Source organism: Sminthopsis crassicaudata, chromosome 3 (assembly GCF_048593235.1).
Source record: "Sminthopsis crassicaudata isolate SCR6 chromosome 3, ASM4859323v1, whole genome shotgun sequence".
NCBI classification, from domain to species: Eukaryota; Metazoa; Chordata; class Mammalia; order Dasyuromorphia; family Dasyuridae; genus Sminthopsis; species Sminthopsis crassicaudata.
In genome coordinates, this window is record NC_133619.1 from 132032506 (window position 1) to 132057069 (window position 24564).

The window sequence follows — 24564 nt, forward strand, 5'->3', positions numbered from 1 at the left end:
TCCTGGCCCTGAAGGATGACACTACAGGCTTTAAAAAATGAGAAAAAAAATTAAAAGGATGATTGATAGTGTCTATACAGAAAGAGAAGAGGTTTTCAACTCCAAGGAGACTAATAGAAGAAAGTCTCCAGAATATTGTTGGTCCCCAACACAAAAGGTTCTCCTAATGCCTGCCATCTAGGGGAGGGGTGGAGCAAAGGAATGGAAAATTCAGAACAGAAGTGAGTGCAAGGAATAATGTTGTAGGATATTACCCATGCATATGTACTGTCAAAAAAATGTTATCATTATAAAATTAATTTTTAAAAAGGCTCTCCTATTTGGGCGGAGCCAAGATGGCAGAGAAGATACACACCACTGTGTAAGCTCCTTTCTTCCCTCACAACCAATTAGATTTAATCAGCCTCAGAAATAGCATTGGACTGATAGAATCCACTAGGACTGGAAGCACGACTTAGCAGCTGAAGAGAATCTGGAGTTTTAGCAGGAAAGGTCAGCTCCCAGGGGAGGAAGAAGAGAGGCCAGCGCAGACGGTGGGGTAGTGGCACACTGCGCCGGTCGCACTGGGGAGGGTTCTGGGATCAGAGAATCCACTGACATAAAAGAATCTGGCACAGGCTGTTAGCTCTTCTCTGCTTATAAAACAGCAGTTCAGAGGAGAAATATAAGGCACTTTAAAATTTAAAACTAGATTGGATCTTTTCCCGGATCCCAGGGGTGACTCAGCAGATCTCGGCACCTGGGGTGTGGCCGACATAGGCAATCCAGGCTTTCGCCTCCAGGTAGTTAAGAGATTGAAGAGTGGTCGGGGTGGTAACTCATAGTGCCTGGCTCGGCTGGCTGGAGGCTGTGGAACGGAAGTCCCAGAGAAGCAGAACCTTTGAACTAGGGACTGCAGTTTCTGGCAGACACTTCCAGTTTGTGCTCAGGGGCTTTTCACGTCACCTGCTGCAGACATCCACGCCCCACCGGGACGCATAGGCTAGGCTTTGAGTCGCCTTTACTGTTCAGTCTCAACCTCAGGGAAGTCACTAAAACACAGCGCCTTCAGGGCACAGCAGTGCTGGTCACCTCTGAGGCACTTCCAGGGAGGGGGTGAGGAACTCTCTCCCAGAGCTCTCTCTTAGCTCAGGTGCGGAGGCCTCTGCATCCATCTGGTCTGGGAGGAAGCTGCTAAAGAAATAAATAAATAATTTCCTACCCCAGGGACAGACCCCAAAAGATTTTTTAAGCATGAGCAAGAAGCCCAAAAAAAACATAGATTCCTTCTACACAGAGAAAGACAGGGTATCCAATCCCGAAGAAGTTAATAGCAGAGAGTCAGCAGATAACAACCTAAAGGGGAACGATTCCTGCCCCCCATTGAAGAGCCTAGTAAAAAGTTAAGAGAGTTTGAAGAAAAATGGGGAAAGGAAAGAGAAGCTATGATAGAGAATAACGACGTTCTGAAATTGAAGTTGGAAAAAATAAAGAATTCACAGGAGATGCAGGGAAACAAAATTAGTGAATTAGAAAAGGTAAAAAAATCACAGGAAAATAGGATTTCTGAATTGAAAGATAAAAAAATCTCAAGAAAATAGAATTTCTGAATTGGAAAAAGAAAATAATTCTCAAAAAAAAATTAGGGAAATGGAAAAAAAATTCAATAGAGTAAAATAATTCATTTAAAAACGAAATTGGGCATTTACAAAAAGAATTAAAAACTGTGAAAGAAGAAAATAACTCCTTAAAAGTCAGGATGGAACAAATAGAAATGAATGATTCACAGAGAACCCAAGAATCAGTCAAACAAAACAAAAAAAAAAAAATGAGAAGCTGGAGAACAACGTCAAATACTTACTGGGAAAATCTATAGACCTGGAAAATAGATCTAGGAGAGATAATCTGCGGATCATTGGACTTCCAGAAAACTATGACCAAAAAAAGAGCCTTGATTCTATTGTACAGGAAATTATCAAAGAGAACTGTCCAGAGATAATATAAACAGAGGGGAAAGTAGATGTTGAAAGAATTCATCAAACTCCTTCTGAAATAGACCCTAAAAAAAGAACACCATGGAATATAGTGGCTAAGCTGCAGAATTACCACACAAAGGAGAAAATCCTGCAAGCAGCTAGAAAAAAACAATTTAAATACCAAGGTGCCACAATAAGGGTCACACAAGATCTGGCTGCCTCCACATTAAAAGATAGAAGGGCCTGGAACCTGATATTCCGTAAGGCAAAAGATCAAGGATTGCAACCAAGGATAAACTATCCAGCTAAGTTTAGCATCTTTTTCCATGGAAGAAGATGGTCATTCAATGAAATAGAGGAATTCCATATGTTTCTAAGAAAAAAACTAGACTCAAACAAAAAATTTGATCTACATCCACAAGACTGAAGAGAAACAGAAAAAGATACACAGAACCCTTGAGAACTATATCTCTGTTGTGGGTATATAGAAAGTACACATGGATAATTTGATTTTAATGATATAAAAGAAAAAAAAGAAGGAGGGGGTGCAGTAAAGGGAAGGGGGTAGTATCAGAAAAAGGGGAGGGTGTGATAAAAAGAGGGAACCTACATCCCAGGAAGAGGCATAGAAAATACACCATATCTGAGGGAATTTAGAGAGGGGGAGAATCATTGTGTAAATCTTAATCTCATCAGAAGAGGCTCAAAGTGTAAATAATTGTCATATTTGTTTTTCAGAGAATTCTCTCTCACCTCATTAAAAGGGGGGAGAGGAAAAGGGAAAAGGAAAAGGAGAATAAGGGAAGGGACGTGGAGGGAAGAAGGAGGGATACTAAAAAAAAAAAAAAAGAGAGGGCTGTGTGTCACAAGGGGGGTGTATAAATTAAATATTGGGGAAGGGGTTCAGGGGGATCAAGGGAAAAAGCATAATCTGGGGATAATATGATGGCAGGAAATACAGAATTAGTAATTTTAACTGTAAATGTGAATGGGATGAACACTCCCATCAAACGGAGACGGATAGCAGATTGGATCATAAAGCAGAACCCTACAATATGTTGTCTACAGGAAACACACTTAAAGCAGGGAGATACATACAGAATAAAGGTAAAAGGTTGGAACAGAGCCTATTATGCTTCAGGTAAAGCCAAAAAAGCAGGGGTAGCTATCCTTATCTCAGATCAAGCAAAAGCAGAAGTAGATCTCCTTAAAAAAGATAAGGAAGGAAACTATATCCTGCTGAAAGGTAGCATAAGTAATGAAGCCATATCGTTACTAAACATATATGCACCAAGTGGTACAGCATCTAACTTCCTAAAGGAAAAGTTAAGAGAGTTGTAAGAAGAAATAGACAGTAAAACTATAATAGTGGGAGATCTCAACCTTGCACTCTCAGATTTAGACAAATCAAACCACAAAACAACCATGAAAGAAATTTAAAAAGTAAATAGAACATTAGAAAAACTAGGTATGATAGAACTTTGGAGAAAACTGAATGGCAATAGAAAGGAATATACTTTCTTCTCAGCTGTTCATGGATCCTATACAAAAATAGACCATATATTAGGACATAAAGATATCAAAATTAAATGTAGGAAGGCAGAAATAATAAATGCCTTCTTCTCAGATCACAATGCAATAAAAGCTACATTCAGTAAAAAGGTAGTGGTAAATAGACCAAAAAGTAATTGAAAAATGAACAATTTCATCTTAAAGAATGACTGGGTGAAAGAGCAAATTATAGAAACAATTAATAATTTCACCCAAGATAATGACAATGATGAGACATCATACCAAAATCTGTGGGATACAGGTAAAGCAGTAATAAGGGGAAATTTTATATCTTTAAAGGCTTATTTGAAGAGTAGAGAAAGAGAAGATTAACGAATTAGGCTTGCAACTTAAAAGGCTAGAAAAAGACCAAATTAAAAACCCCCAACCAAAAATTAAATTTGAAATACAAAAATTAAAAGGAGAAATCAATAATATTGAAAGTAAAAAAACTATTGAATTAATAAATAAAACCAAAAGTTGGTTTTATGAAAAAAGCCAATAAAATAGATAAACCTTTGGTAAATCTAATCAGAAAAAAGAAAGAGGAAAATCAAATTGTTAGTCTTACAAATGAAAAGGGGGATCTTTCCACCAATGAAGTGGAAATTAGAGAAATAATAAGGAGTTACTTTGCCCAACTTTTTGCCAATAAATTGATAACTTAAGTGAAATGGATGACTTCCTCCAAAAATATAGGCTTCCTAGATTAACAGAGGAGGAAATAAATTGCTTAAATAGTCCCATTTCAGAAAAAGAAATAGAACAACCTATTAAGCAACTCCCCAAGAAAAAATCCCCAGGACCAGATGGATTCACATGTGAATTCTACCAAACATTTAAAGAACAATTAGCCCCAATGCTATATAAACTATTTGAAAAAATACGGGATGAAGCAGTCCTACCAAACTCCTTTTATGACACAGACATGGTACTGATACATAAACCAGGTAGATCGAAAACTGAGAAAGAACATTATAGACCAATTTCCTTAATGAATATTGATGCTAAAATCTTAAATAAGATATTAGCAAAAAGACTTCAGAAAATCATACCCAGGATAATACACTATGATCAAGTAGGATTCATACCAGGAATGCAGGTCTGGTTTAATATTAGGAAAACTATTAGTATAATTGACCATATTAATAATCAAATTAATAAAAACCATATGATCATCTCAATAGATGCAGAAAAAAGCATTTGATAAAATCCAACCTCCATTCCTACTAAAAACTCTTGAGAGTATAGGAATAAATGGACTATTCCTTAGAATAATCAGGAGCATATATTTAAGACCGTCAGTAAGCATAATATGCAATAGAAATAAACTGCAACCTTTCCCAGTAAGATCAGGAGTGAAACAAGGTTGCCCACTATCACCATTACTATTCAATATAGTACTAGAAACGTTAGCCTCAGCAACAACAGCCGAGAAAGAGATTCAAGGAATTAGAGTAGGAAATTAGGAAATCAAACTATCACTCTTTGCAGATGACATGATGGTATACTTAGAGAACCACAAAGACTCTGCTAAAAAGCTATTAGAAATAATTCAGAATTTTAGCAAAGTGGCAGGATACAAAATAAATCCACATAAATCCTCAGCATTCTTATATATCACCAACAAAATGCAACAGCAAGATATACAAAGAGAAATCCCATTCCAAACAAATGTTGAGAATATAAAGTATTTGGGAATCCATCTACCAAAGAAAAGTCAGGAATTATATGAGCAAAATTACAAAACACTTGCCACAAAAATAAAGTCAGATTTAAATAATTGGAAAGACATTCAGTGCTCTTGGATAGGCCGAGCGAATATAATAAAGATGACAATACTCCCCAAACTAATCTATTTATTTAGTGCTATACCAATCAGACTCCCAAGAAACTATTTCAATGACCTAGAAAAAATAACAACAAAATTCATATGGAAGAACAAAAGTATGAGAATTGCAAGGGAACTAATGAAAAAAAATACTCAGAGGAAGGTGGTCTAAGTGTACCTGATCTAAAGCTATATTATATAGCAGCAGTCACCAAAACCATTTGGTACTGGCTAAGAAATAGAACGGTAGATCAGTGGAACAGATCAGATACAAAGGACAAAAAAGGGTACATCTATAACAATCTAATCTTTGAGAAACCCAAAGATACCAACATTAAAGACAAAAATTCATTATTCGGAAGAAACTGTTGGGAAAACTGGAAATTAGTATGGCAGAAATTAGATAGGGATCCACACTTAACACCATATACCAAGATAAGATCAAAATGGGTCCATGATTTAGGCATAAAGAATGAAATCATAAATAGATTAGAGGAACAGAGGATAGTCTACCTCTCAGACCTGTGGAGGAGGAAGGAATTTATGACCAGAGGATAATTAGAGATCATTATTGATCACAAAGTAGAAGATTTTGATTACATCAAACTAAAAAGTTTCTGTACAAATAATACTAATGCAAACAAGATTAGAAGGGAAGTCACAAATTGGGAAAATATTTTTAAAAACAAAGGTTCTGACAAAGGTCTCATTTCCAAAATATATAGAGAACTGACCCTGATTTATAGGAAACCAAACCATTCTCCAGTTGATAAATGGTCATGGGATATGAACAGACAATTCTTAGATGATGAAATTGAAAGTATTTCCACTCATATGAAAGAGTGTTCCAAATCACTACTGATCAAAGAAATGCAAATTAAGACAACTCTGAGATACCACTACACACCTGTCAGATTGGCTAAAATGACAGGAACAAATAATGATGAATGTTGGAGGGGATGTGGGAAAACTGGGACACTGATACATTGTTGGTGGAGTTATGAAAGAATCCAGGCATTCTGGAGAGCAATTTGGAACTATGCCCAAAAAGTTTTCAAACTGTGCATACCCTTTGACCCAGCATTGCTGTTATTGGGATTATATCCCAAAGAAATATTAAAGAGTAGAAAGGGACTTGTATGTGCCAAAATGTTTGTGGCAGCTCTTTTTGTTGTAGCTAGAAACTGGAAGTTGAATGGATGTCCATCAATTGGAGAATGGTTGGGTAAATTGTGGTATATGAAGGTTATGGAATATTATTGCTCAGTAAGAAGTGACCATTAGGAGGAAATCAGAGAAGCTTGGAGAGACTTAAATCAACTGTTGCTGAGTGAAATGAGCAGAACCAGAAGATCACTATACACTTCAACAACAATACTGTATGAGTATGTATTCTGATGGAAGTGGAAATCTTCAACATAAAGAAGATCCAACTCACTTCCAGTTGATCAATGATGGACAGAGGTAGCTACACCCAGAGAAGGAACACTGGGAAGCGAATGTAAATTGTTAGCACTACTGTCTATCTACCCAGGTTACCTATACCTTCGGAAGCTAATAATTAATGTGCAACAAGAAAATTGTATTTACACACATATATTGTATCTAGGTTATATTGTAACACATGTAAAATGTATGGGATTACCTGCCATCGGGCGGAGGGAGTGGAGGGAGGGAGGGGATAATTTGGAAAAATGAATAAAAAATTAAAAAAAGGCTCTCCTAGAATAGATTATTAAAAACCTTAAAACACAGCTAGAAGAAAAATGGGGAAAGGAAAGAGAAGCTATGCAAGAGGGTAACAACATCCTGAAATGTGAATTGGAAAAGGTAAAAATCTCCCAGGAAGTGCAGGGAAACAGAATTTGTGAATTGAAAAAGGTAAAGAACTCCCAGTGAAATAGGATTTATGAATTAGAAAAAGAAAATAACTCACTAAAAAAAATAGTGAAATGGAAAAAAAAATCCATAGAGCAAAACAACTCATTTAAAAAGTCAACTGGACAAATACAAAAATAAGTAAAAAAAAAAAAAAAAAAAAAAAAAAAAGCTAATGAAGAAAATAACTCATTACAAATCAGAACTGAACAAATAGAAATGAATGATTCATTGACACATCAAGAATCAGTCAAGTAAAACAAAAAAAGAAAACAATTAAAAATAGAAAGAAATATTATATATCTACTTGGAAAAACAACACACCTGGAAAATAGATCTAGGAGAGATTATTGGACTTCTTGAAAATTATGATGAAAAAAAGAGCCTAGATACTATTTTACAGGAAATGATCAAAGAGAACTGCTCAGAAGTAAGAGAACCAGAAGGGAAAACAGTCATTGAAATAATTTATCAAACACTTTCTGAAAAAGAACCTAAAAATAAAAACAAAACAAACAAACAAACAAAACTTCATAGAATATTGTAGCCAAATTTCAGAACTATCAGACTAAGGAAAAAATATTACAAGCAGCCAGGAAAGAATAATTCAAATACCAAGGTGCCACAATAAGGGTCACTCAAGATCTGGCTGCCTGTACATTAAAAGATTGAAGGGCCTGGAATCTGATATTGTGAAAGGCAAAAGAACTTGGGATGCAGCCAAGAATAAACTACTGGGCTAAGTTGAGCATTTTCTTCCATGGAAGAAGATGGACATTTAATGAAACAGATGAATTCCATATGTTTCTAAGGGAAAAAAAAAAACAAAAACAAAAACAAAAACAACAACAAAAAAACAAACAAACAAACAAAAAAAAAGATCTAAACCAAAAATTTGATCTCCAACCATAGGACTCAAGAGGAGCAGAAAAAGGTAAAAGGAACTCTTGAGATATGTATTTCTGTTGTAGATATACATTAAGACAACATGTATAATTTGATTTTACTGAAATAACACAAAAAAAGGGAAGTAAAAATGGAAAGGGGATAGTGTCAGAAAAAGGGAAAAGGGGCGATAAAGAGAGAGAAACTACATCCTACAAAGGGGAAAAGTAAACCTATCATATCTGAGGGAATTTAGAGAGGGGGAGGAACATTGTGTGAATATTACTCTCATCAGAGTTGGCTCAAAGGAAATAACTGACATATTTGTTTTACAAAGAATTCTCTCTCACCTTATTAAAAAGTGGTAGGTTAAAAGGGAAAATGAAAAGAGTAATAAGGGAAGAGTACAAGGAGGGTAAGGGATTTAAAGGGAGAGGGAGGTATACTAAAAAGGAAAGGCTGCATAAAGTGGGGCCCATAAATTTAATACTGGTGAAAGGATTCGGGGGGGTCAAGGAAAAAAAGCATAATCTGGGGATAATATGATGACAGGAAATACAGAATTAGTAATTTTAATAGTGAATGTGAATGTGATGAACGCTCCCATAAAGCAAAAACAGAGAGCAGACTGGATCAAAAGTCAGAACCCTACAATATGTTGTTTACAGGAAACACATTTAAAGCAGGGAGATACATACAGAGTGAAGGTAAAAGGCAGGAGCAGAATTTATTATGCTTCACGTGAAGTCAAAAAAGCAGGGTAGCCATCCATACCTCAGATCAAGGAAAAGCAAAAATTGATCTAATTAAAAGAGATAAGGTAGAAAAATATATCCTGCTAAAGGGTAGCATAGAAAATTAGTCAAAATCAATACTGAACATATATGCACCAAGTGGTACAGCATCTAACTTCCTAAAGGAGAATTTAAGAGAGTTATAAGGAGAAATAGACAGCAAAAGTACAATAGTGGGAGATCTCAAACTTGCACTCTCAGAATTAGATAAATCAAACCACAAAACAAATAAGAAAGAAATTAAAGAGGTAAATAGAATATTAGAAAAATTAAGTATGATATATCTTTATAGAAAACTTAATGATGAAGAAAGGAGTATACTTTGTTCTCAGCAGTTCATGGAACCTATGCAAAAATTGACCATATATTAGGACATAAAGATCTCAAAATTAAATGCAGGAAGGCAGAAATAGTAAATGCTAACTTTTCAGATCATGATGCAATAAAAACTACATTCAACAAAAAGTTAGGAGTAAATAGACCAAAAAATAATTGGAAACTAAATAATCTCATCTTAAAGAATGATTGAGTCAAACAGCAAATTACACACAATTAAAAATTTCACTCAAGATAATGACAATGATGAGATATCATACCAAAATCTGTGGGATGCAGCCAAAGCAATAATAAGGGGAAATTTTATATCTTTAGAAGCTTACTTGAATAAAATATAGAAAAAGAAGATCAATGAATTGGGCTTGCAATTCAAAAAGCTAGAAAAAGACCAAATTAAAAACCCCCAACCAAAAACTGAACTTGAAATACTAAAATTAAAAGGAGAAATTAATAATATTTTTTCTTTTTTTTTTTTTTTTCCTGAGGCTGGGGTTAAGTGACTTGCCCAGGGTCACATAGCTAGGAAGTGTTAAGTGTCTGAGACTCAGATTTGAACTTGGGTCCTCCTGAATTCAGGGCTGGTGCTCTATCTACTGCGCCACCTAGCTGCCCCGAAATTAATAATATTGACAGTAAAAACAAACTATTGAATTAACAAATAAAAGTAAGAGTTGGTTTTATGAAAAAAAACAAACAATAAAATAGATAAACCTTTAGAAAATCTGATCAGAAAAATGAAAGAGGAAAATCAAATTATTAGTCTTAAAAATGAAAAGTGGGAACTTTCTGCAAATGAAGAGGAAATTACAGCAATAAAAGGAATTACTTTTCCTCACTTTATGCCAATAAATTTGATAACCTAAGGGAAATGGATGACTACCTCCAAAAATATAGGCTTCCCAGATTAACAGAGGAGGAGATAAATTGCTTAAATAGTCCCATTTCAGAAAAAGAAATAGAACAAACTATTAATCAATTTCCTAAAAAAAAATCCCCAGGACCAATGGGAAATACAAATGAATTCTACCAAACATTTAAAGAACAATTATCCCCAATGTTATATAAACGATTTGAAGAAAATAGGGAATGAAGGAGCGCTACCAACTTCCTTTTCTTACACAGACATGGTATTGATACCTAAACCAGGTAGATTAAAAACTGAGAAAGAAAAGTATAGACCAATCTCCTTGATGAATATTGATAAAAATTCTTAAATAAACTATTAGCAAAAAGACTTCAGAAAATCATGCCCAGGATAATACTCTATGATCAAGTAGGATTTATACCAGGAATGCAGGGCTGGTTTAATATTTATTAGGAAAATTATTACTATAATTGACCATATTAATAATCAAATTGACAAAAACCATATGTTTATCAAAATAGATGCCAAAAAAGCATTTGATAAAATACAACATCCATTGCTACTAAAAACACTTGAGATTATAGGAATAAATGGACAATTCCTTAAAAAAGTCAGGAACATATATTTATTTTTTTTATTATTTTGTATAACTATAACATTTTCTTTGACAGTACATATGCATAGGTAATTTTTTTTACAACATTATCCCTTGTACTCCCTTCTGTTCTGAGGTTTTCCCCTCCTTCCCTCTACCCCATCCCCTAGATGGCAGGCATTCCCATACATATTAAATATCTTATATCCTAGGTACAAAATATATGTGCAGAATCGAATTTTGTTGTTGTTGTTGTTGCAAAGGAAGAATTGTATTAGGAAGGTAAAAATAATCTGGGAAGAAAAACAAACAAACAAACAAACAAAAAAATGCTCACAGTTTACACTCATTTCCAAGTGTTCCTTTTCTGGATGTAGCTTATTCTGTCCATCCTTGATCAATTGGAATTGTATTATCTCTTCTCTATGTTGAAGATATCCACTTCCATCAGAATACATCCTCATACAGTATCATTGTTGAAGTGTATAATGATGCCCTAGTTCTACTCGTTTCAATCAGCATCAGTACATATAAGTCTCTCCAAGCCTCTCTGTATTCCTCCTGTTAGTCATTTCTTACAGAGCAATAATATTCCATAACATTCATATACCATAATTTACCCAACCATTCTCCAATTGATGGACATCCATTTATTTTCCCGTTTCTAGCCACTACAAAAAGGGCTGCCACAAACATTTTGGCACATGCAGGTGCCTTTCCCTTCTTCCGTATTTCCTTGCAATATAAGCCCAGTAGTAGCACTGCTGGGTCAAAGGGTATGCACATTTTGATAACTTTTTGGGCATAGTTCCAGATTGCTCTCCAGAATGATTGGATTCTTTCACAACTCCACCAACAATGCATCAGTGTCCCAGTTTTCCCACAGCACCTCCAACATTCATTGTTATTTGTTCCTGTCAAATTAGCCAATCTGACAGGTGAGTAATGATAACTCAAAGTTGTCTTAATCTGCATTTCTCTGATCAATAGTGATTTGGAACACTTTTTCATATGAGTGGAAATAGTTTTAATTTCATCATCTGAAAATTGTTCATATCCTTTGAACATTTACCAATTGGAGAATGGCTTGATTTCTTATAAATTAGAGTCAATTCTCTGTATATTTTGGAAATGAGACCTTTATCAGAACCTTTAACTGTAAAAATGTTTTCCCAATTTGTTACTTCCCTTCTAATCTTGTTTGCATTAGTTTTGTTTGTACAGAAACTTTTTAATTTGTTGTAATCAAAATTTTCTATTTTGTGATCAATAATGGTCTCTAGTTTTCCCTTGGACACAAATTCCTTCCTCCTCCACAAGTCTAAGCGATAAACCATCCCATGTGCCTCCAATTTATTTATGATTTCATTCTTTATGCCTAAATCATGGATCCATTTTGAGCTTATCTTAGTAGGTGGTGTTAAATGTGGGTCCATGCCTAGTTTCTGCCATACTAATTTCCAGTTTCCCAGCAGTTTTTGTCAAATAATGAATTCTTATCCCAAAATTTGGGATCTTTGGGTTTGTCAAACACTAGATTGCTATTTTTATTCACTATCTTGCCCTGTGAACCTAACCTATGCCACTGATCAACTAGTCTATTTCTTAGCCAATACCAAATGGTTTTGGTGACTGTTGCCTTATAATATAGTTCTAGATTAGGTACAGATAGGCCACCTTCATTGGATTTTTTTTTTCAGTAATTCCCTTGAAATTCTCGACCTTTTTTTTTCTTCCATATGAATTCTATTGTTATTTTTTCTAGGTCATTAAAATAGTTTCTTGGGAGTCTGATTGGTATAGCACTAAATAAATAGATTAGTTAAGGGATTATTGTCATCTTTATCATATTAGCTCAGCCTATTGTAGAGCATTGAATGTCTTTCCAATTATTTACATCTGACTTTATTTTTGTGGCAAGTGTTTCATAATTTTGCTCATATAATTCCTGACTTTCCTTTGGTAGATATATTCCCAAATATTTTATACTATCGACCGTTATTTTGAATGGAATTTTTCTTTGTATCTCTTGCTGTTGGATTGTGCTGGCGATGTATAAAAATGCTGAGGATTATGTGGATTTATTTTGTATCCGGCAACTTTGCTAAAATTCTGAATTATTTCTAATAGCTTTTTAGCAGAGTCTTTGTGGTTCTCTAAGGATACCATCATGTCATCTGCAAAGAGTGATAGTTTGATTTCCTCATTTCCTACTCTAATTCCTTGAATCTCTTTCTTGGCTCTTATTACCAAGGCTACAGTTTCTAGTACTATATTGAATAGTAATGGTGATAGTAGACAACCTTGTTTCACTCCTGATCTTACAGGGAAAGGTTCTAGTTTATTGCCATTACATATGATGTTTACTGATGGTTTTAAATATATGCTCATTATTATTTTAAGGAATAGTCCATTTATTCCTATACTCTCAAGCGTTTTTAGTAGCAATGGATGTTGGATTTTATCAAATGCTTTTTCTGCATCAATTGAGACAATCATATGGTTTTCATTAATTTAATTATTAATATGGTCAATTATACTAATAGTTTTCCTAATATTAAACCAGCCCTGCATTCCTGCTATAAATCCCACTTTGTCATAGTGTATTATCCTGGGGATGATTTTCTGAAGTCTTTTTGCTAATATCTTATTTAAGATTTTAGCATCAATATTCATTAAGGAAATTGGTCTATAGTTTTCTTTCTCAGTTTTCAATCTACCTGGTTTAGGTATCAGTACCATGTCTGTGTCATAAAAGGAATTTGGTAGGACTCTTTCAATCCCTATTTTTTCAAATAGTTTATATAGAATTGGAGTTAGTTGTTCTTTAAATGTTTGGTAGAATTCACATGTAAATCCATCTGGTCCTGGGGATTTTTTCTTGGGAAGTTGGTTAATAGCTTGTTCTATTTCTTTTTCTGAGATGGGACTATTTAGACTACTTACTTCTTCCTCTGTTAATTTGGGCAAGCTATATTTTTGAAGGTATTCTTCCATTTCATTTAAGTTATCAAATTGATTGGCATAAAGTTGAGCAAAGTAGCTCCTAACTATTGTTCATTAGTGTTGAGTTCTCCCTTTTCATTTTCAAGACTAACAATTTGCTTTTTCTCTTTCCTTTTTTTAATCAGGTTTACTAAGGGTTTGTCTATTTTGTTGGTTTTTTCATAGAACCAACTCTTAGTTTTATTAATTAATTCAATATATTTTTTTACTTTCAATTTTATTAATCTTACCTTTTATTTTTTGAATTTCAAGTTTTGTGTTTGTCTGAGGTTTTTTAATTTGTTCCTTTTCTAGCACATTTAGTTGTAAGCCCAATTCCTTGGCTCTCTCTTTCTCTATTTTATGCAAGTAGGCCTGTAGAAATATAAAACTTCCGCTTATTACAGGAGCATATATTTAAAACCATCAGTAAGCATCATATGTAATGGGGATAAACTGGAACCTTTACAGTAAGATCAGGAGTCAAGCAAGGTTGCCTAGTATCACCTTTACTATTCAAATTTATTAGAAATTCTAGCCTCAGCAATAAGGGTCGAGAAAGAGATTAAAGGAATTAGAGTAGGTAATGAGGAAACTAAACTATTACTCTGTGTAGATGATATGATGGTATAGTTAGAGAACCCCAGAGATACTACAGAAAAGCTATTAGAAATAATTCAGAACTTTAGCAAATTTGCAGGATACAAAAGAAATTGACATAAATTCTCAGCATTTTTATATATTACCTACACAATCCAACAGCAGGAGATACAAAGAGAAATTCCATTCAAAATAATGGTCGGTAGTATAAATTATTTGGGAATATATCTACCAAGGAAAGTCAGGAATTATATGCGCAAAATTATGAAACACTTGCCACAAAAATAAAGTCAGATTAAAATAATTGGAAAGACATTCAATGCTCTTGAATAGGCCGAGCGAATATAATTAAGATGACAATACTCCATAAGCTAATCTATTTATTTAGTGCTATACCAATCAGACTGCCAAAAAACTATTTTAATGATCTAGAAAAAATAACAACAAAGTTCATATGGAAAAACAAAAGATCAAGAATTTCAAGGGAATTAATGAAATAAATATCAAATGAAGGTGGCCTAGCTGTACTAGATCTAAAATTATATTATAAAGCAGCAGTTACCAAAACCATTTGGTATTATCTAAGAAATAGACTAGTTGATCACTAGAATAGGTTAGATTCAAAGGCAAAAACAGCCAATAACTTCAAAAATCTAGTGTTTAACAAACCCAAATACCCCAGCTTTTCTGATAAGAACTCATTTTTTTTTTACAAGAATTTCTTGGTAAATTGGAAATTAGTATGGCAGAAATTAGGTATTGACACAAATCTAACACCATAAACTAAGATTAGGTCAAAATGGGTTCATGACTAGGCATAAAGAATGGGATTATGAATAAATTCGAAGATCAGATGATAGTTTACCTCTCAGACCTGTGGAAAAGGAAGGAATTATGGCCAAAGAAGATCTAGAGGTCATTATTGATCTCAAAAGAGAAAAAATTGATTATATCAAATTATAAAGCTTTTGTACAAACACAATTAATGCAGACAAGATTAGAAGGGAAGTAATAAATTGGGAAAAACATTTTTACAGTCAAAAGTTCTGATAAAGGCCTCTTCTCCAAAATATATAGAGAATTTATTCTAATTTATAAGAAATCAACCCATTCTCCAATTGAGAAATCTTCAAAGGATATGAACAGACAATTCTCAGATGAAGAAATTAAAACTATTTCTAGTCATATGAAAAGATGCTCCATGTCATTATTAATCAGAGAAATACAAAAGAAGACAACTCTGAGATATCATTACACACCTATCAGATTGGTTAGAATGACAGGGAAAGATAATGCAGTATGTTGGAGGGGATGTGGGAAAATTGGGACACTGATACATTGTTGGTGGAATTGTGAATACATCCAGCCATTCTGGAAAGCAATTGGGAACTATGCTCAAAGAATTATCAAACGGTGCATACCCTTTGATCCAGCAGCGTTACTACTGGATTTATATCCCAGAGAGATTTTAAAGATGGGAAAAGTACCTGCATGTGCAAGAATGTTTTTTTGAGCCCTCTTTGTAGTGGCCAGAAACTAGCAACTGTGTGGATGCCTATTAATTGAAGAATGGCTGAATAAATTGTGTTATATGAATATTATGTAACATTATTGTTCTGTGAGAAATGACCAACAGAATGATTTCAGAATAGCCTGGAGAGACTTACATGAAGTGACGCTGAGTGAAATGAGAAGGACCAGGAGATCACTATAGACTTCAATTACAATACTATATGATGATTGATTCTGATGGAGGAGAAGGCTCTCTTCAACAGTGAAATGAACCAAATCAGTTCTAATAGAGCAATAATGAACTGAATCAGCTACACCTAGCAAAAGAACTCTGGGAGTTGACTATGAAACACTACATAGAATTCCCAATCCCTATATTTCGGATTATTTCAAAGTACGATTCTTTTAGCACAGCAAAATAACTCTTTGGACATGTATATGTATTATGTTTGACTTATACTTTAACATATTTAATATGTATTGGTCAACCTGCCATCTGGGGAAGGGGTTGGGGGAGGGAGGAGAAAAGTTTAAACAAAAGGCTTTGCTATTGTCAATATTGGAAAATTACCTATGTATAAAACTTTTGTAAAAATTAAATTAACTACTTAATTTAAAAAAGAAAGGGGGAAAAAAAGTAAATGCCCAACATGTGCAAAATGGTTGTAGCAGGCTTTTTTAGGGTGGCAAGGAATTTTAAATTGAGTAGATTCCCATCATTTGGGAAATGCCTAACTAAGTTATGTTATATGATTGTAATGGAATATTACTACTTTATAATAAATGAGCAGCAGGATGATTTCAAAAGGGCCTCGAAAGACTTAGTTAAACTGATGCGAAGTGAAGTGAGTAGAACCAAGAGGACATTGTACACAAGAAGAACATGTCATGATCAACTATGATCTACTTGGCTCTTTTCAATGATACAATGATTCAGGCGAATTCCAATAGATGTGTGATGAAGAGAGTCATCTGTATTCACAAAGAAGACTGTGAGATCAAAGAAGATTGTGGATCACAACATAGTATTTTCACGTATATTTATTGTATAAAAACAATAATATTTTGTTCTTATGTCACTATATTTGGAATAACACAACAAATAATTTATTTGCTCCATAAAACTTTACACAAATTGTCTAAGAAGGGCCTTTTATATATTACTCTGCTCCCTAGATGCAAGTTAACCAAACTTATCTCACTGGGATGATATTAACTCTATAAACAATTTGCATCATTTGTCTCTACTTATACAACCTTGCACATTGGAATCAAATCAGGATCTCAACAATAAGAATAACAATGGATATTTTGCTATCTTTGTGGAAATTACATAGGTCTCTATTAGTTTATTATTATATCTGCCATTAGAAAATCACTTCACTTTTCTGTATGTCAGGATCTGGGATATTATTATCCATTTATTATCATTGGCCTCTATTGTTTGTGGAATAGGAAGCTTTTACACCAAACAACTGCAAAATAAAACCAAATAAAAACACAGAGATACATCCTCTTGAATTTTACTCAGTTTCTTTCTCTTCATATCTTCCTTTCCTTTTTTCATCTTGAAGTCCATGGACCTATTAATATTAGGAGGGCTTTAGGAAATTTTCTTCTCCTCGGTTTATGAAATGCATTGTTCTACTAGAAAAGTGATTCAATGGTCATAAGCCCACTACAATAACAGTAGAACACTAGGCATATTTTTTTTTTATTTTATTTAGGGTAATTGCTTTTTTTTCAAGTATGACTATATTCTTGAGTACTAAGTGAAATCTATCTAACATCTCTAGCTAATGTCCAAAGGAATTAAAAGAACCTTGGATTCCCATTTTAACTTGATTGCTCTGGCAGTCAACAGGATCTACTCTTTGCCCTTCACCCCATGGAGGAAAATAGTATAGTAGAATTAAATGAAATCTTACTTAAGAACTGTTTTATATTGCACATTGAGAATATAACAAGTGTTTATAAAACAAATTCATATTTGTATATATAGATACCTATATGTATATAGATGGAAAATACAAACATGTGCAAGCCAAAAAAACCATAATTTACATAGCCATATCAATTTTATATATATATATATATATATATATATATGTATATATATATATATATATATAAATTGGACATTTGAAGTGCAAAATAAAACAAATACTTGCTAGCTAGGTCCAGAGAAGAGGACACAAATATAATATTGATTGGTATAAAAGTTCAGAAATATATGTGAGTATCATTTTCCAATCAATCATTTTACTTCCAGCAGAAAACCCATCCTTCCCTCTCTTTTTTTGCACATAAGTACTATTATTCACAATAGAAATATTTTTAATACTCAGTGCTATATAACAGTAGCTTGTACCATATTGGGTTAAATAGGCATCATAATTGATGAACAAATGTACACTTTTATTTGTTGGCATCATAAATCTTAGGAGAAGTTTGAAAGGACTTTGGGGAAGGAATTGAGGGAAATTTTAGAGAAATAAAATAGATTTGCTCTTAAATGAAACTCAAACTACATCATGTGTACAGTGCCGTATTAACAGATGAAGTCTGAATAGTGTTAGTCTGGATTGCTCCCTCTGTCACATGAAGGGTGATGGATAAATATAAATAGATTTCAATATGGCTGTTACCTGCACATGCAAGTGCGCCAATTTTTGTATGTATTCCAATTTAGCTTACTCATGATTGGTATATTTTTTATTAAAAACATTCACTGGTTTAAAAAAAAACACATTTTAGTCCCTTCTTTACTCTTTTATATACAGGATTGAAGTCCCTCATTTTAGAACTACCATTAGCAATGCTGGGAGAAAAGTTCAATTTCTTGTTTGGACTACATTTGTCCCATCATTAGGACAAAATAGGTGGCAATGTACTAGATTGACACACATTCTCAAGATTTTTTTTTGTTTAAATATCATCAAATTTTAATTACATAAACTTCCCTATGATTTTGAACAAAGGTCTTTGTTCCTTAAATCCAGGATCCAATTGCCATGAATGTATTTACATTATTCTTTACAATAAGGAAGGAGATGCTTTTTATTTTGCCCTCACCCCATCTTTCCACTTTTAACAGACATATTAAATATAGATACATATAGAGACATATTAAAAGCTAGTGTTTTCTATTTCTAATAGAAAGGGGGAAAAAGGCTAGATCTTTTGGAGAAGGTCAATTTTCTCTGGAACTATTGCCAAAAAGGTATTACTTGTTCTTATAATGTATGACCCTTTAATTAAGCCCATTTGAGTGTAGAACAATTTAAGATTGAAAGGATAATTTTAAGCCAAGGTAGGTTGAAAAGTGCATAACTCTGGATATTTTAGACATGGAGTGAATGTTCTGGGTCACTTTATAGCTTAACTATGAAAGAATGCCAGAAGCAAAGTCAATAGGACATGGCTAAACATAAGGATAGAGATAACTACATATACTGTACTATTTTTAAACTATTTTTGTCTTATAAGTTAATTTTCTTCTCATAACATTGGTTAAAATAAATTATGTTGTTTCCTTCCCCAAAAAAGGTATGTTTTGAATACAAAGATAATGAATTTGTTATTTATCATTAATTTACTGTCCACTCCTGGAAAGTATTATTCATAGTAAATACTTTCAAATATCCTTAATTAATAAATGCAGAATAGCTAGAAAATAAACTATTCAATCAGAAGCTAATGTGTAATATGAGTTAAGGAACTAAAAATATTGCATATGAGTTATAAAACATCAATGTTGTATAGTGTTCTGGGCCTAAAGTCAAGAAAACCTGAGTTCCTCACTCAGATTCCAGATGGAAGAGTAGAGGTAGAAATTCACCTGGGAATTTACTGAACAGCAAGATTCACCATCATCTATCAGGGGAGGCAATGGATCTTCAATAAAATGAGACTGAAAAAATAAGAACTAAACATAAAATTCAATCTATAAACACAGGATTCAAGAGAAACATAGTAGGGTAAATAAGTGGGCATATATATTATTTAAAATTTAAACAGTTTACATCTCTAGATGAGAAAATGATATCTGTAAATTTTGAGTTCAGACTTTTTATCCATACTTTTTTTTCACTTCAGCTGAAGCATAATAAATTCTGTTCCAGACTTTTACTTTTACTCTGTATATGTCTCGCTGTGTAAAATGTGTTCCTTGTAAGCAACATATTGTTGGATTTTTTTTTAATCTACTCTGCTATTTGCTTCTGTTTTATGGGAGATTTCATCCCATTCACATTCATAATTATTAATGCAATTCTGCATTTCCCTGCATTCTATTTTCTCCCCTGTATATACTTTTGTTCTCTCTTTCCACATTGTTTTTTCCCCCTCCATCAACTACCTTATCTTTTTTCATCTTTCCCACCTTCTCTTACCTTTTTCCAACATTTTTCTCCTCCTTTCTATCCTTTCTCTCCCTTTTCTTTCCTCCCTCTCCTTCTACTTCTTTATAGGGTTAGAGAAATTTCTATACCCAATTGAATGAATATGCTATTACTTCTTAGAGTCAAAAGTCATAAGGTAAAACTTTTTGTGCCTCTTTATGTGATGTAATTTGTCCCATTTTACATCTTCTTTTATCTTCTTCTGATCCCTCAAAGTCTTTTTCTTTTATATCATTGCATCAAAGTTCAGTCACAACCATATCTTTCAAATATATGATACTCCCAGTAATAGATACAGTTCTCAAAATTTACAGATATGAGTTTTATATGAAGGGTTAATATCTTTAATTTTATTTTTAAATAAAATTAAGTGGAACAGGGGAGAAATATACTGAGAACATGGGAAAGAGATATGCAGCCTGTAGTAAACTGTCTCATGTAAAAGGGACTAGAAAGAGTTTTCACAGTTTAGGGGAAGACAAGGGAGTAAAAGGAGTTAGTGAACCTTACTCTTATCAGATTTGTCCTAGAGAAGAAATTACATATATTTAATTGGGATTAAAAGTCTCTCTTCAGGTAGGTAGGAAGGAAAGAGTATAAGAAGAGTTAAAGCAATAAAAGGAAGGGAAGGTTGGGGAAAAGGGTAGACAAAAGCAAAACACTTTTGAGGAGGAACAGAGTGAAAGGAGCAAGAATATAATAAATAAGGGGAATTATGATAGAGGAAAATAGTTACTAATAGTAAATGAGAAAAAATGAAGCAAGTTTCTCTGATAAAGGTTTCATTTCTCAAATACATAGAGAGGTGAGTCAGATTTATAAAAATAACAGCCATTTCCCAATTCATAAATGATAAAAATCTATGAATATTTTAGATTAAGTAATTAAAAGTATCTTTAGCCATATGAAAAAGTGCTCTAATCCACTATTGATTGGAGAAAAGCATTAAAATATTTTTATGTATTAGCTTCTACCTATGACATTGACTAATAGGAAATAAATAATAGAAATAATAGAAATAAATAGTAGAAATAAAATTACAAATGGTAGAGGGAAGTGGGAAAATGAGACATTAATACATCATTTGTGAAGTTGTGGACTGATTCAACAATTCTGAAGAACAATTTTAAACCTTGTCCAAAGGCCTATAAAATCATGTAGTTGTGAATATTTTGACTTAGAAATACTATTACTATATGTATAAGCGAAAAGAGATTTTAAAAAAGGAAAATTACTTATATGTGCAAAACTATAGCTGCTCTTTTTGGAGGGTAAATAAATGGGAACTTAGAGAATGTACATCAGTTTTTGAATGGTTGAACAAATTATAATGTTTATGACAGAATGCTATTGTACTATAAGAAATGATGAGCAAAATACAATCAGAAACAAAACCTGTATAAACTTCCTAGAACTGATACAAAGCAAAATGAACTGTGTATAAAGTAACAGCAATATTGTAAAATTATAGCTGTGAATGGCATATATTTTTAGCAATAGTGATCCAAGACAACACTGAAGAATTTGTGATGAAAAATATTCATCCCCAGAGAAAGAATATATAGTATCTGAATAAAAGTTGAAGCATGCTTTTTATTATCATTATTTTTTGTATTATTTTTCTAGAGGATATGTTTTGGTCTGTTTTTTTTTTCTTTTATAACATGACTATACATATGTAACGATGTTACATGTATGTATATACATTTATATAATATATAACCTGTGTTTATACATATACATAAAAGTATATATGCTTTCTCAGTGTGGTAAAATGGAGAAGGAGAATTGGGGAATATTTGGAATTCAAAGTTTTAAAAATGAATGTTCAAATTGTTTTTACATGTAATTGCAAAAATTAAATACTAAATACAAAAATAAAAAATAAAAACAAAACAAAAACAAAACAAAAACAAACAAACAAACAAAAACACAGCCAGAGTTCAAATCATGCTTTCAGAAAAGTACTAGCTTTGTCAATTTCAGCAAATAATTTAGCTGCTGTCTATTTCATATTTCTCAACTAAAATGATAACCACTTCCTCAAAGGATGTCATAATAATCAAAACAGAAAATATTTCTAAACTTCTTAGCATAGTGACTGGCCGGCAGGAGGTCCTTAATAAATACTGATTTCAAAGTAGCTAGATGCTACAGTAAATAGAGCACCAGCCCTGAAGTCAGGAGGATCTGAATTCAAATTTGACCTCAGACCCTTAATACTTCCTAGCTGTGTGACCCTAGGCAAATTACTTAATCCCAATCATGCCAGCATAAATAAATAAAAAAAAAGTAAACAAATAAATAAATAAATACTGATTTCCTTCCCTTACCATTTTTGATTAGATTTTCTAACAACTCCAAGAACTCTGCAGAAACATTTGTTATAATTGCACATTTTTCTGTGTTTTCTAATTTCTTCTAAGAAGTTATTGTTTATATTATGGAAAACAAACTTTCAGAGTAAAAGACAATCCCTCACTTTTCTAACCTCTCTGTGTCAATCAACTTATATTAACAGTCTCTTCCCCTTTATTGTTGAAATTCTTGGAGAAAGCAAACAAACATACAATTCCTTAACAATATATCCCCCTCTAAATGTATATCATGTGTTCTTGAGTCAAAGCATCTTGTTTTAAATTAATCTCCAAATCTACTATCTGGGAAGTTATTTAATCTCCCTGGGCTTCAGTTTCCTCATTTGCAAAATGAGAAAGTTGCACTTGATGTCCTCTGAGGTCCCTTTAATTCAGGGCCTATGATTGTATAAAACCTTTTACACTTCTGTGAACTGTTCTCTCTCAACACCAACCAAATTATTAAATCCCTGAGGATTTCCGCTTCTTCTTTTATCTTGGCAGTATTTGTCAAATTTGAGCATACATCCTTTCTTTATCCCTCTCTTTCTAAGACATTTCACTCTTCAATTGCTTTTTTCTCCTTTTCTTTTTCCTGACACTTTATCTTTCTCCAATTTTATTTGGAGATTCTCTCTCTCTCTCTCTCTCTCTCTCTCTCTCTCTCTCTCTCTCTCTCTCTCTCTCTCTCTCTCTCCTCTCTTTGTTTCTCTCTCTCTTCTCTCTGTTTCTCTGTCCCTGTCTCTCTATTTCTCTGTCTGTCTCTCTTTGTCTCTTTGTCTCTCTGTGTCTCTCTGTCTCTGTCTTTGTCTCTTGTCTTTGTCTCTGTCTCTTTCTCTTATCCCATCTTTTCCCAATTACTCTGTCCCTATGCAGCTAACTCCCAAATCACAAAGTTTCTCTTTCCATTCTTGAAAATTTTCTACCATACTTTATAGCCTTATCTTTGCATTTGGATGTTTCCACAGGTGACTGAACAGCACTTAATTTTCAACATGTCCAAATCAAACTTGTCTAATAATTCTGCTCTAAATTTTCACTTTCCTATATCTGTTATTGGAAGTACTATTTTTCCAGGATTTCATATTACTATTTGCTGTTTCCTTTGATTTTTTTCTATCAATGATTTCCTTTGTCTCATCAGTTGCTTTCATGTTAATTTTTACTTTCATAGTATTTCTGCAATCTCTTATATAGTACCTTTCAAATACATCTCCTATAGAAGGCCAGATTGAATAAGTCCATGTACAGAAATAATACTGTCGAGGTATTACTTGAGACCTGTAAGGGCACACAGTTCAAATCATTCACTCCTGGCCCTGTACAATCTCCATCTTCTATTTGCACTGCAATTTCAAGGTACATAGGAAACCTCTTACCTTCATTGCTTCTATGATTTCTTATCCATATTCCTGATTCTCTAACTTCACTTATTCAATTCAATTATAAAATTGCTGTCAAACTCTTTTCCAAACCCCTGGTTGTAATGAGGTTTAGATTTGAGGAATCCAAATGGAATTAGAGTTAGGGAATTAAATGAGGTCTAGTGGTAGGTTTGGGGTTCAGGGAGTCAAATGGAGCTCCCCTGCAACCCCTGTGCATTTGGCGCAAGGGTAGGGAGTTCTGAGGATTCCCTTCTGGTGGTGCAAGAAGTTCTTTGTAAAGGCATTTACACACCTGAAAACCAAGATTGATAAAAGAGGTTTATTATGGGGATTGGAAATAAGGTTAAAGTCTGTGTATGTGTGTGTGGGGGTGTCTATGGGGTAGGGGAGAAAGTTTAGAAGCAGGTTGGTTATTAAAGTTAATTAGTTTGTGCCATATTTCCTTTTAAAATTTAAACATCTATGATGGGTTTTAGAGAAGAGAGATTTTTTCAGGATTTAAAAATGTTCATTATGTATGCTTAAAATTTGTGGAAAAATGTGTGACACTCCATAAATTGAATTCCTGTCAGTTATCTAAATATTTTAACTTAGCACCATATGCTCTATGGAGAAAAAATAAATATAACATA